A 15,681-nucleotide genomic window follows, 5' to 3' on the forward strand; every position below is an offset into this window, starting at 1 on the left:
GGGCGCCGCCCCCACAGGGCGGGAACGCCAGCGGCAGCCGCACCCCCGGGCCTCGCCCCCCGGTTCCCTGCGCCTTGCCCCCCCCCATTCCCCGGGCCTCGCCTCCCCGTCCCCGGGCCTCGCTGTGCCCCCCCCTGCCCCGAGTCCGCCCGCGGCGCCGCCGGGCTCGACCGTCCGCCCGCTGCCCCGGGAGGCAGGTCGGCGGCGGGGCGAATCGCCCCCCCCCGTTGGGAGCCCCCCGGGAGGAGCCAGGCAGCGCCTTGCCGTCGGATGTCCGCAGCCCCGGCGGCAGCTCCCCCCGGGCAGGGCTCCTGCTGGCTCTCGCCCGTCGCCCGTCCGGCTTCTGCCGAAGTTGACACTAATCTTCAGGAAGCCCACTTGGAATTTTTCTAGTTTTTTCTATTTAACGAGGTTCACTGCTCAGATTTGTTTTCTTTCACTATAAAGCCATCTTATTTGGGGGCTCTAAGGAAGACGTTTGGAGGATGCGATGCGACTAGGTTGTGTTGTTCACTGCAGAAAAGATTAAATAATAATCGATCAGAGGAATTGTTTCCCTCTGTGCTCCAGCACGACCGTGCAGTCGCAGTTTACCAGGCTGATGCTCACAGTGTCCCCAGGCCTGGTCCCTCCAACGCAGGTGGCTGTGGGGCTGTGCCCACACTGTGCCTGCAGACACCTTCCCCTGGGGACACCACTGCCCTGGGGTGACCCACGGCCCGGGGCCACCTTCAGCTCCAGGGCTGGTCCTGTTCCTCTCTGTAGCTAGGTAGCTATGGCTGCTTAGACCCCTTCTGGTATAACTATTTCCCAGGACATTAAATCAAGGGGTGTTTTTTTTTATGTTTCATTAAATCTTCTTGGTACCAAGGGAGTGCCAAACGTATCACACACAGGAACCCGGTGTCGCCAAGGAGCTTGAACACGCCAGCAATGGGACTCTGACAGGCTGAAGGCCCCTTTTCAGGCTGTGCTGAGTGTTACTGTAACCCAGACGGCCTGCTATCTACCCGAGTCTGAACATTGCCTGTTAATCCGCTTTGAAACTCTTTTTGGACATTTCCTGCTATTTTCCCGGAAATGAAAGCTACTGGATATTTGTTAGTGCTGAAAATTTTGCAGCGCTTGCAAGCATTGTCATCACTCTAGCTAAAACTAAAATGCCCGTGTGATTATAAAGTTACCGTTGTAAACATATTACTAGATCTTCAGAGCAGTAAGCAAGTAAGCACTTGCAGTTGGCAAGTGCTATTTTAAGGACACCACGCTTTTTTTTTTTGGTAGTAAACTTAATTCTATTACTCATAGCAAATATAAATGCTTGACTTGCGTGCTTCATGAACACAAGCTTTGAGCCAGGAGGTCCTATTGCTTCCATGTACAGACAAACCATTACCTAATGACAAGGAAAATATTTTAATACTGGCAAAAAGCAAAATGAACACATCTCCTCACATCTATTAGAACAAAACATAAGTATTTGTAAAGGGAAATTAAAACACGTTACTATGCCACAGTAATGCTGGTGTTTTAATTGTTGCTCATGTATCATTTCAGTCCTCTGTTCTAGTCTTATTTCAGTCTGTTTCAGGTCTTTATTAAGAGCTACTGTAATAGCAATATCTACCAAAATCTACTGAAACACGTGCTTATGTATTACCTGTCTTGGCTGAAGTTCTGGTCCCCTGCAGTCAATGCCAGAAGTCCCACTGACTTTTAAAACAGGTCAGAAGTTTAGTTCCTAGTCATAGATCTGCCCTGTATAAATATGAGTCAGAGTTGAGTTTTGCCCTTCAGCCAACATCTGGAACAGTTCTGAAGTCCCACTGACCTGCAGCATGTTCAGTCTTGATTGTTTATATATTCAGTATATCCACATTTAGAAATGGATCTGGTGATTCTTTCTGTAATTTATAAGACTGTGTGTTTTTGTAATTCTTCCAGCTGACCTCTGAAATCATCACGGAACAAGAGAGATTTGATTGCACCCCAGGGTTATGTCGGAGAAGCAGGAGTGATAGGGAACAAGTCTGGGATACGTAAGAAACAATGATTTTTGAAGGCATCCCAGTTTTCAGGCTGGGGTGAAGAGCTCCAAGCTAAGCCACCAAATGCTGTTGCAAGGGCAGGCAGTGGGAGCAACAAGACTCAGTTTGAAAATACATACCACCAGGAAACAAAAAGCTCGCTTGAGAAAACAGAGATTATATATGTCTGCTGCAAGACTTTCCTGAAAAGAGAAATGATTCTCTCCTCTAGTCTGAGCTAGAGTTCCTGTCACAAATGGCCTTAGTCTGGCTTTGTCTCCTGATGTTTAATGGATTGCAACAAGCAGGGGCTTGTTGCTCCCTCCCACAGCATCTGCTCAAGACCATGGGTAGGTGACCTTGAAATAAATTCAGAGTACTTCGCCTGTTACATAGTCAAATTCTTCAGCACCTCCACAGCTCATAATGAAATCGAAGTAAATATGAAGCTTTGCTATGCCTAGCCTATATTATAGTTTAAAAAAAATCAACTTAGATGAACTTTTTACTTATGAGTCTCTCCTGTCCCATTTTGTTATAATCTTTGTCTAATGCATTTATTTCTCTGCTCATTGGCTTCTGGTAATACTTCCCAAGGGTGAGTAGATTGTAATGGACTAGATAACTTATGAAAGAGGCACTGATTAGCTGAGAAATATGAGAAGATGTCTTAGGAGGAAAAAAAAAGGGCAGGGAAAAGGGGGCAAAAGGATAGAAACGGAAAGAAAGGCCATTTCTGTAGGAGGAGATACAGAGACATAAGAGGAAACCCAGAAACAGGTATTGAAGAAAATATAGGAAAGCAACTCTGCATGATATCCTTAGGACAGAAACATAAAATAGGAGTTTTGAAGTTAGATTGAAAATGAAAACTTAAGATCCTAACAAAAGAGACTTTTTCATGGTTCTTTAAAATATTTTTTTAAAGAAAGTGAATTTTCTTTCTAAGTAAATATGGTGCATTTTAAACAGAATATAAATTTGTTCCCTGGAAATGCAGGGTGACATCAGTGTCTGGAGGAAAGTACTCAATTTTTATATGAGACTTTCTGTGGGGTAAAACTGTTTAACCCTCATAAATACTGTAATAATGTAATAATGCAATTGAGAACAACAGTTTCAGTGGCCATTTCTCTTTTATTAATCATTTCCTACCAGCTAGGAAGCAGGGAAAGAAGCATGACAGGAGGCACTATTCTGGCCTGGTTGCATAAATGAGTCTTTAAGGTATCCAAGGTGTTAGCCTTCCTGACTTCAGAGGGCCTCCAGCTTTGGTAGCTCCCTGCACCCCTTCTCCTCAGCCTGGGCTCAGTGTAGGGCTTTCCAAGTCAAGCCATTTTGTAGCCAAGATTGCACATTGGTATATTTCTAGTGTCTATTGGTCCAATATCAAGAGACAGAAAAATATTATACTTAGTCTCTATAGTAGTCAATACAGTATTTTTGACCCCAAATACAGTACTTGAGTCTTTTTAAAAAATGTCTAAAAATAATTTGCGTAGATACTGTGCAATACAAAGACATCCCTGTCCTGTGAAATTTATAGCCACAGTTCAACAAAGGCTAGCAATATATTAGATGAGATTGTAAAGAAAATAGGAACGTTTTCCTAAGTACTGTTGTGTCAGTCTCAATATGTTCCAAGTTTACTTAGGAAACTAATGTCCGTGCTGTGTATTAGTAGTGGAGATGGTGAGGAAGAGGCTTATTTTGCTTGTAGTCACTGGAAGTTCTTAAAAAATGCAGTCATTAGTGAGTCCATCTGTGGCTGTCAGCCCAGTACAGGTGTGTTGCTCCTGGTTATGAATGCTTAACAACATAATGAAACAACATGCTTAAGCTAGCAAAAATGTCAAAATGACTTAGTCTGCTTTACTTGCCTTCTCTGTAAGTGTTGCAAAAGACTGTGACACTGAAGTCATGCCCTGAGGATGCTAGAGATTATTGCCGTGAGATTTTTGGTACTTAAGAACTCTTGTATTCCTTAAATCAGAGAATAAAAGATATTCTAAATCAGATAATCCCAGGTAGCGTCCCAGCTTCTCTATTTCCCTTACAGCCTATATTTACATATGTAATTCCAGCATGAATGTGTATGGAAACACCTGCGGGAGCAATCAGGTAGATAGGTTTGGCTAACTGTGTACAATTTAGCCAGATTTGGCCAACACAATATAGGATTTAATGACAAGAAAACCTAAGATGATGGCCCATACAAGCAGGTAGGTTTTGCATTTACCTCTACAGATATATTTAAAAAAAATAAATAATATCATTACTAAAGTAATGCAAATGCCATCAGCACTTCTGTTATTATGAGAAAAAAACAGATGCCTACTTTAAAAAAATAAACATTACCATGGCAAATCTTCAGACTGCAGAAATTAAGAATTATTAATGAAAAGAACAAAGCTAACATCAGTAACTATGAAAGTATCAATGGAATAATTTACCTTTACCTCTAGTGTAGTCAATAGAATACAAAATGATTACAATAAATAAATATAAATTTTCGTTAATGTTATCCTTTTTATAATAGAAAATTTGGCATAAAACAAAGTCACACAGTGAATGGGAGATAAAAAATACCACTGATAAATCCTCCTGTAAATGTCTGCAAAAAAGCCAAGAAAAATCATCTTGAAGATCATAAAGCACAACCCCCTTCATAATTTTAAAAATACTTATAGGAACTAACAATTTAAGTTTTTTATGATATTATTAAAATTCCTCATGAATAACAAGTCCCCTGACAAATTTCATAAATGACTGGGTAGTGAAATATTAGAAGAACATCTTACACATAATAAATCTCTACATTATTTATGGAATGGTGAAAAATAAACTCTTAAAGTAAAACACTGCTATTGTTAAAAGTAGAATAGGAACAGCTATGGGAAAGGAATCACTATGGATTTGTGAGGAGCTGTAAGACAAAGGAGTGAGAGAATGTAGCTCTAGCCAAATGGATATTTAACAAATTAATGTCTATATGTGTCTCCGTGCTTTGCTACTTAGAAAATGCAATACTTGGCATATAGTGGTTTGGAGACTCCTTGATGGATGCATAGGAGAAATACATGGAGTTTGTGTTTTTATATTAAATGTGTATGCAGGGAACTTATACTCAATTCAAAAAAACCAAGTATAATCTTTTGAGAATCTAAGAATAATGCATAAATACTGAAACCAAATTATATTCATCCCCTTACTCCTACAGGAAAAATGCCTGGACCAATACAGAGCCCCCCCACTACATCTTCAGGAATCTGTTAAAAAGTCATGTGCTTTATAGAAGTGGAATAGATGGCAAAATTCATAGTCGCTACATGTCCATGGTTGTTCTGTAGGCCTGTGTGGTTGCTGGAAATAATAGTCCTGTACAAAATTTCTGTTTTAGTCAGTATGAGAAAGGGTTTGCCACTGTGCCTGTACTGTCTCCTAGTCACATGGCTTAGGTGCCCAGAAATGGAACAACAAGCAATATAAACTATACCAATGAGAAGAATCTTGCTAGTAGACTATATGTATACTTTCTTTTTTCTTTTTTTTTTTTTTTTTAAGAACAGTTATTTTTATAACATTTCAGCTGTTCTCTTTTGAGATTTGAAAAAGCAAACATCTAATAACATTTAAAGAAGGAAAAATATTTTCAGATTTCAAAAGCAAGTCAAGGATAGTAAAATTTCACTACTGTAGCTGTACTGTACTGTAGCTAATGTAAATATAGCACAAGAATTATGTTGTTACAAGGAATAATCCAAATATGACTCCCAGAGCTAGTGACCTAATGAAAATCTGGAAACTAAATCAGACTGGACACACAGGCTGAGTCAGTTTCACAAAATTCCATTTGTGTTATAAGAGGATGAGAATATAGCTCAAAATTAGTAAACTCATTGGAGGTGGCAGTACTCTGAAACCTCTTCTGTTTGCCTTCTGAACCGGGCCTTTACCAGAAAGCCTTTACTGACTACTTTATTTCTCCACTCTTCTGCCCGTTCTAGTAACTATTCACTAGCTATGTGTTTGAGACAGATATTGTAGCCCTACAAAGCAAACTTTTACTTCAATTTCAGTTATTCTGTTGTTGCACATTTCTGTTAAATGGTCAGAAGAGATACAACATTGATTTTTTTATAACGTTTTCTTGAAACGAACAGAAATAGAACACATTCTTTTAAGAACTATCATCTGGACTGTTACTATGCAGGTTCAATATATTTTCACATTTGAAAGATAATTTGAATAACCACATTTTCATATTTTCTTTAAATGAAAGCTTAAATCACACAGAAAATGGTGTGGTTTCCATATAAGTGTCATTACCATACACCGCAAACAATGACTTAATCTACTATTGGTACATGGCAAGTGCAGCACAGTTCATTTTCACATGAAAATGCAGGATGGGTTGAATCAAATGATCAGTAATTTCATTGGGAAACCTGAGCTCTTATTCTGCCTTACAAGCTTTTTAGCCTTGCTTCTCTGAGTAACTACACTGAAACCAAGTCATTCTTAATAGACTGCCAAGTGTCTCTGTTGTACTTGTCCTTAATTACTGTCACCAAGCTCATCAGCCTACTGAATTCACATTTTATTTTATTTTTAATTTAATGGGTATAATTTTCAATTCCAAACAAAAGCAAACAAAAACTGCAATTGTTCTTGATGAATGCTGTGCACTTTTGAGAATGTGGCTGTGCATATGTGACATACAAGGACAGTAATGAGGACCTTAATTTTTTGCTTTCCTGGCCTTTAAATATTACATTATCTTTTTAAAAATCTAGAGAAGGATTAAGAATGATGGTGCTGCCTGATATTATGCCAAGGACGTTCACTGAAAGCAGGAAGAGTTTTAAGGAAAACTAGAATTGAATAAACTAGGGAATTAAAGAACATGAAAAATGGAATATGAAAATCAACCAAAAAAAGCATACAAATATCCATATGAAAGGAAATGAAAGTTCCATTCTCCTCCCCACCCCCCAGTACTTCAGAATGGTAGAGTGGTGGCTTCTCAGAAGACACTGTCCAGTTTTGTTGTCATATTATATGCATGATTCTGCAAATTGTAGTGAGTTGAAGATTGCTTTAATTTTCTCTCTACCTTTGCAGAAAGTTTGGGAATCCTTATTGTGGTGTGGTTGTGCTGGTTTGCTGCTGTAGGCTTGCAGTTTTACCTTGTTGGTTGGTAAGTGAGGCGATGGAGATATTCATAAATAAGAGAAGTGGCCTTCTGCTTGTGGTGGCAACTGCATTTCTTGGAACCTGAGCAACATCAGGATGAAGGCTCTGGCTGGCAACTTCCATCTCCTCTAATTCTTCCTCCTGCTTTCTTCTTTGCAGATGACAAAAAGAAGAAGCTTTTCTAATAATTCTTACTTAGGCTTTGCATGATAGTGAAATAAATGGCTTTGGAAGAGTCAAAAAATAATTAAACATGATCATGAATTCTGGAGCGGGAGGGTTAAAGGAGACATATTCACCAAGACCAATATTTCTGACAATGTATTTCAAAGGCAAAAAAAATGAAAGCAGCTTAAGTTTTAATGAATCTTAGATTGAGAAAAGGACACAGCATGTGGGAGGACCTGCAGAGATTCGGAAAGATATAGCACATCCTTGTCTTGAAATATGTTTTTAAATCCTGCATGAGGTTGTTGTGCTGCCAGTAAAGAGCTAAAGATTTGAGAACGTATGACTACTCTTCTAAAAATATAGGACTGGATTATTGTATAAAGGCAAAGAAATAAGTGATTGCTTTTAATGTTGTTGCATGGATTTGTGTTTTCATTCTTGCCTTTTCTTTTTCCTGTTCTTTTTAACTTTGCCCTATTCTTTCTTTGCTTTAATTTCCTCAGAGTTTATGCTGTATGGTTTTTTAATTGGACTGTTTTCATCTTCTGTTTGTTATTCTAGTCTCATGTTATCCTTCTTCTCTATATTTTGTTCTTAATTTTCCCATTTCTTTTCTCAGTCAGTTGTCTGTTGTCCACATTCCCATCTGTTTTTTCTGTGTGATCAAAGAACAGTTTTGTGTTCTGTTCTTCTAAATGACTAGTGGAACTTCAGGTTTGAAGTTAGCATGTCAGATCTCCAAATGTGAACAAAATTAAAAACTTATGCTGCATAGGCTAAAACTCATGATGAGGTAGGAAGATTTATCATACAAATGACCTTTAAAAATGACATAAAAATTCATACCTAAACACAGACTACACTACATGGAAGACTTACAGGGCCAGATCCATAGCCCTGCCTTTGTTCACCACGAGTAACCACAGGAGACTGGAGAAATCCCATGGAATATATGCTGCTTATATATAGAAAATATATATATACTATGGATGAATACTTGCATATATTCTATTCTTCCCCTTCTCCCAGGGGAATGACAAAGCTAAGGGAAGACAAAACAGTTTGAACAACAGCTCAAGGTGTAATCAATGAGTTACTCTTAATGTGGAGTTAACATGAATGAGATTCAGCAGATGTCTGCTGACAGTCCAAGTGTATTCAGCTGTATTCCCCATATCCTCCAGATGACAGTATTGGGAATATCATTACTAAATTAGATGACGTGAATCATAGAATAGTTCGGGTTGGAAGGGATCTTTAAGATCGAATTCCAACCCCTGCATCATGGGCAGGGACACCTCCCACTAGACCAGGTTGCTCAAAGCCCCATCCAGCCTGGTCTTGAACGTTTCCAGGGATGGAGTGTCCACAACTTCTCTGGGCAACCTGTTCCAGTGTCTCACCACTCTTACAATAAATAATTTCTTCCTAGTATCTAGTCTACATCTCCCCTCTTTTAGTTTAAAACCATTAGCCTCATCCTATTGCTACACTCCCTGATAAACAGTCCCTCCCCATCTCTCCTGTAGGCCCTCTTCAGGTACTGGAAGGCTGCTATAAGGTCTTCTCAGAGTCTGCTCTTCTCCAGGCTGAACAAACCCAACTCTCTCAGCCTGTTGTCACAGGAGAGGTACTCCAACCCTCTGATCATCTTCATGGGCTTCCGCTGGACTCATTCCAACAGGTCCGTTTCCTTTCTATGCTGAGGACTGTGGAGCTGGACACACTACTCCAGGTGGGGTCTCATGAGAGCAGAAGGACAGAATCACCTCCCTTGTCTTGCTGGCCAGCCTTCTTTTGATGCAGCCCAGGATGTGTCTGGCTTTCTGGGCTGCAAGTGCACATTGTCAGCTCATGTTGAGTTTCTTATCCACCAACAACCCCAAGTCCTTCTTGGCACGGCTGCTCTCAATCCATTCTCTGTCCAACCTGTATTTGTGCTTGGGATTGCTATGACCACTAGGCTTGGTTGAACTTCATGAGGTTCATGTAGGCCCACTTCCCAAGCCTGTCCAGGTCTCTCTGGATGGCATCCCTTCTCTCCAGTGTGTTGACCGCTAGACAAGATGGGCTAGAAAATGTGGACTCTGTGGAGACTGAAAATGCTGTAAGTAGATAACTGGGAGAGAGCAGCAGTTCTCAAGTACACAAACTGGTCCAGCACAAGAAAAGGAATAGACTATTTTTTCTGGCATCATAGAAATACATAATAAATTTCCGCAGGAATATTCAGGTTATATTGAAAATTCTTTTTAATGTTAAGGGTAGTGAAGGACTGGATTAGATTTCCACAGGAGACTAACTGAAGGTTTTTAAGAAAATGATAGACAACCTTCTGCCAGAAATTATGCACGTGTTGTTAATCACTCCTTGGGAGGGAAATTGGATTATAGACTCCTCAAGGTCCTTTTGAGCTCTATTCCTCTCTGACTTTTTGGAATTACAAAAATATCATGTTCAGCTTCATAAGAAATATGAACTTATAAGTTTTCCTATACAAGGTAAAAACTGCTTTCCCAACCTTCCTCAGTCTTACGAAAGGTTTTGTCATTTCATGGAAGTTTATTTGTCAGTTCATGAGACAGATAATTTTTTCCACTGTATTTGCTGCAACTTCAGCATCTTTTCCACTTCTCAAATTCAGTACTGCTGCAAGCATTTCTTAACATTCAGTTACTGGAAATGCTTTTCCCACCAGAGCACTGAGGAAGTGATTTAATGACATCAGTATCAGTGCTATTAAATATTCCAGAAATTTGTACAGCTTTTAAAAATAGGACTATTGAAGAAGGAAGAAAAAAGGATGAGAAAAGGAGAAACGTACACTAACATGAAGAAACAAAGGGGAAAAAGCCGAAAAGCAACACAGAATGCTTATGAATGATGAAATAAAGTGAAATGGAAAGTGGTAAGAGAGCAGCTATTTAGGAGTGAAGTTCAGAGTGAGAAGAAGCAAGTCAGTGGGACATAGAAAAAGAGCAAGTCCATGTTTTGCTTGTAGCCTTTTTCTATTTTCCCCTTCCTTTCTATTCAGAGAACACTTACTATTGACATTTGAAAAAAAATATGGAGTGTTCTAAGCATTGTTCATCTGTTTTATTTGTAAATATTTTCAGTTATTTTGAGGAAATGCCAACTGAAAGCTTCACTAATTCAGCAATGAAAAGGATGCTACAAGTATGGATGAACAGCGGCAAGTGTATGTCAAGTGGGCCTGGGGTTTGTATTTGTTTGTTTTTTGTTTTTTTTTTCTCCTTGTAGACTTCCAACAGATAAAAAAGAGTTTGACTTCTTGAATCCACTTACTACTTTTAGTGGAGACTGCTTAAATCCATCAGCTTTCTGTGTAGAAAAAAGGAATACATGATTCCTGTTTTAAATGTGCTGTCCATTTGCAGTCTTTCGTAAATAAGCCTAAGATAAGTTGAATTTCACAATACCTGTTGTTTGTGGGTTTATTCATAGTTGTGGGTGGTCATCTGCAGCTTTTTGGTTATAAGTTGTCTCAGGCGGGACCTTGTGTTCTTACCTTTAAAGCAGCCTGTGGTCTTTGCATTGTCAGCACAGCCTCAATTCTTGATAGGATGGGTAGAAACAGGTTGCTCTGATCCAGGCACTGAAGTAGTGTTCTGAAAGCTTCCGCACAGCCCTTGTCACAGCGGGACGAGCACACAATTTGTATAGTGGCAGCACCTTTGTGGCTCTTCCAGTCCTTTTAAGAGGTGTACCACAGTATGTCTGTGCTCTGCAGAGCCCAGCCTCATCAGATTCATAGGGTGTAGGACACACACTTTTGCAGGCTCTTCCCCAGAACTCCCCTCTACAAGTGGAATATCCTTTTCAAGGGTGAATAAAGGGTCAAAGTTTGCCTCTAAGATTGCAGAAATAAAAGGAAAATCCAATCCCAGAACTACGGGACCATTACTTCACAGGGCATGTCCAAGACCATTTAAGTCTATGCAAGATTTTTGATTTGGTCTGCAATCTGCTTCATAATTAACAGGCAAACCATACAAAGTGTGCTTTTGTAAAGAAATACTGTTTAATAAACAGAGTAATTGACTCTTAGTTGAAACAGACTTTGCTTTTGATGTGGGCAGCAAGTGTTCAGACTCCCGAATGAGATTGTGACAAATAGTTTCAGAGATAGCAGACAACAAAACTGGCTACTGAAAACAGCAGTGTGGTAACCCAGGAAATTATGAGACACAAGCCAGTTTGTTTGGCAACTACCCATAGAAATAAGGCAAAGGCCTTTTAAGGTTGCTAAGACAGCACAAGGCTTCTTACGAGCCCAAAGAGAAAGCAAAAATATGTCAAGTAGATGATTCTTCCTCCTTATGGATTTTTGTTTGTTTGCTTTGCTTTGTGTTTCTAAACATATCTGTCCTTTCAGTCAGTTGGGTGGAAGGATAAGGTCAGCTTATCCAAGGTCAGCTTGGTCTTTTTTCAGTTCTTACTATTTTTGCTTATTCTTTTGCAAAGCTCAGATGGTAGTTAATTTTTAGGAAGTAAATTTAATTCCTTATAATCAAATTTGGTTTTCTGCTCTTGTTTCACCTATACTTCAAAACGGGAATATATACTGCATGGAACATGAAAAGATCATATTTTTCAAAGAAAAGTACCATAAGTGGTTGTACCCATAAAAATCTGCTTGTGTACACTCTAACAGTCACTTTCGTATTGAAGAGCCTTCTGCTCATGTTAGTATTATTTCAAGTTTAATAAGTATGTAGGATTCTGCCCTTAGCAATTAAATACTCTGCAGAAGCAGCTTAGCATCCAGAACCCTCTAGAATAATTCATGGAAGAGAGATCTTTTCAGGGACTACACTAGTATTATGTTCAGAATTTGAACCAAAAGCCCACTTACTGCTGCCTTTGTTTAGGATTCTGTAACATACACAGACTTGAGAATACTGTGGCCGGTGTTTCTTATGCCTACTGTTGAACTGTTTAATGTTTTTTATAGGCTACTGAGAATGATTTTTTTCTTTACTCCATATTCTTTCATGTTCAGTGCAGAAAATAAAATCATACTAAGCTGAGATTTTTTTTTTAACCTCAGCTATCTTGTTGGGCATTAAATGTATACTTTTTTCTTGAGGCTTCATAAAAAATGCTCCCATAAGGACGATTGCCATGGTTTAACCCCAGCTGGCAACGTAGCACCACACAGCTGCACACTCACTCCAGCCTCAGCTGGGACGGGGGAAAGAATCAGAAGAGTAAAAGTGATATTGATGTGATATGATATCGAGACAATTTAATGAGTAGAGCAAAAGCCGTGCACACAAGCACAGCAAAAGAAGGAACTCATTCATGCTTGCCATTGGCAGGCAAGTGTTCAGACATTTCCAGGAAAGCAGGGCTCCATCACGCCTAATGGTTACTTGGGAAGACAAAATGCCATACCTCCAAATGTATCCCCTTCCCTCTTCTTCCCACAGCTTTATGAGCATGATGCCATATGGTACGGAATATCCCTGTGGTCAGTTGGGATCAGCTGTCCTGGCTGTGCCCCCTCCCAACTTCTTGTGCACCCCCAGCCTGCTCGCTGGAGCAGAAAAGGCCTCGAGTGCTGAGCAACAACGAAAAACATCAGTGCACCTTCAACAGTATTCCCATCCCAAACCCAAACCACAGCACTATACCAGCTGCTAACAAGTAAGTCGACTCCTTCCCAGCTGAAACCATGACAGTGATTTATGATTTTTTTAACTTAGGTAAGTTGTGAATTGAAAGAAATAGGTGCACAAAAGCGTCCTTTACAATAGTGTGTGTCTACAATAGATACAAGTGGGAAGCTGCAAGTGCTCTGTGTCCAATGTTCTGTGTTATTCCAGATGCAATTAACTGTGCTGTGTTTACATCGTGGCCATGGGATTTTCCTGCTTTTATAAATAGAGTTTAGATTGATATTTAACAGGAAATTTTGAATTAGTTTTCCCTTCTATCTTGAAATGACATCCATATTTCGTGCTGATACAATTTGACTGACTTCAGTAACTTAGACCACAAAGTAATGTAGCCTATTTTTTTAAATTTGTTTCAGTTTAATTTTTAATGAAAGGTTACTCCAGTGCACCCATGAGTTGTTTACTATTAAAAGACATCACCTTGTAAAACTTAGTTTTAACTTCTTCTATGAAAATGGCATTTAAAAATCCGGTCAATTCCCTAGTTTGATCCTAAAATGTTACTGTATCTGCAGAATATAGGAAAGCTTATAGTAAAAAACAGTACCCTTGACATCCCTCTATGTGTTAGTTCCTGAATTCTTGAGAAAATTAGTTGGTTATAGTATATGAATTATGTGGCATATGAATGATATGATTGGTATATTGATTAATATGAATTAATTTATCCTTGACTTTGAGAGCTACTCATTCAACAGTTAGAAGTAATGGCATAGGGAAAAATGCAGCATTCAATAACATTCTGTTTTATGGATGTTGGAACTTTCTAATTGGAAGGGGTCTATTCATTAGAATTTCCTTTATTATGGGTATTTATTAGTAATACAGTACCATTACTGTAACACTCCAATCCCTAGAGCTTTATACTTAAATCCCTTATGTTGCATTGCATAGTGCATTCCTATTGTGAATAAAATATTTCTGACAAAACATTAAATTTAAAGAAGCTCTTTTCTCTGATACGTAGCACTGGTTGCATTGACAGGCAGCAACAGGTACATTCCTATAAAGCAGTCTTTGCCGTGCTGTAGTAGCATGGCATCTTCTGTATTCTCTGCTCCTGAGGGGACTCCGGAGATCACAAGACAATTTTAGTTAGATCATTGGTATTCACAAGAGATGCTAAAAACTAGCACACATTACAGTAAAACTTTGAGACTGTTAAAGCTAGGTTGACTGTGAAGCTGATAGAAATCCCCGATTTGAACTGTCTTTAAACTGCAGAAACGTTTCTGTTGCTGACCACGGGTTAATTTGTTTTGAACGTTTGAATGAGAGAATAGTGAATAAAATTTCTCAGGAAATGCACATGGGTGATGATGATTCCAAAGAATTTATTTAAGCAACAAGCTAAAACCTGTTACTTTGATGTACATGGTTATCAATTGTTATCATGTATTCTCAGGTTCTGGCTAAATTCTTCTCAGTCTTCTTATAGGATTTTGTACAATAATTTGAATCCTTTTACCTTTCCATTTGCAAAGGGAGCACAAAACAAAAACCGCTAATTTTGACTTTTCAGAGCTCACAAGTAAAATCACAGATATCCTTTGCATTTGAGAAATGATTCTCTACATGAGAACAAGCTCCTCTAATTCAGTCACCTACAAACTCGTCTCTTGCAGTCAGTCAAGCTTTCCTCCTAAAGGACAGTGAGGGATAGAACTATATTTATTACTTCTGTGGGAATGTCTCAATTGTATCATCTTACAGCAGGTCTCGATCATTTCTGCTGTCCACTATCATTATCTGCAAATCATTTATACTGGATCTAGTAAGAAGAAAGGGCAGACTGGAATTACCTCCACTTAGATAAACTCCAAAGATGTGTTTTGTAGTTTTGTTGGTATTGTTAACTTCCCACCATCATGGATGTAAAGGGGAATCTAGGGGGTGTTAGAAGTGTTGGTATTAATTAAGGCCAAACCAAATGATGTTCTATGTGTCTATTCAGATTTATGGAACTGAAGGGATAACGCACATTTTTATGTTTTTCTTTTTCCACTGAAAATTACAAAACAAATCTGGTCTTTGAAAAAAATTTCTAGAATTAAGGAATGTATGTTGCAAATAATATATCGAGAATCTTATTACTTAGCATTTTTTAGAAGTAGTTCTTTGTCCAGCTGATACACAGCAATATAGTTGTATGAACAGTGTGGGAAGAGCAGAAAGTAGTCTAGGAAACCCTATAGCCAATGCAGTACTAGAAGATGCTTATGCTGATGTAGCACTAGCTACTTCAGGGCACCATTTAAAACATTATTGGTAACCCAAAGTGTTTAGAATATGTTAATATTTAACCTTGGAGATGTGTCTTAATTATTTGGTTTGGGGTAGTCCTTCCAAAATATCTGAGTAAGAACAAGTCCACAAGTCAGGGATTTGTAACACAAAATAAAGCGTTCAAAGACAGCTATATTAGACGGAAAGAAACCTCTGAAGAAATCAGGAACTTAAAGCTAGCAAAAAAAAAAATTGTTACAGCAAGTCTTAATGCTTTTTATATCATGTAAACATACGTATGTTACATATGTGTAACATACTGAAAATATCAGCGTGTTAACGTGTGAAGTAATCACATA

The sequence above is a fragment of the Calidris pugnax genome, unplaced genomic scaffold, assembly GCF_001431845.1.
Source record: "Calidris pugnax isolate Ruff unplaced genomic scaffold, ASM143184v1 scaffold273, whole genome shotgun sequence".
Classification (NCBI taxonomy): Eukaryota; Metazoa; Chordata; class Aves; order Charadriiformes; family Scolopacidae; genus Calidris; species Calidris pugnax.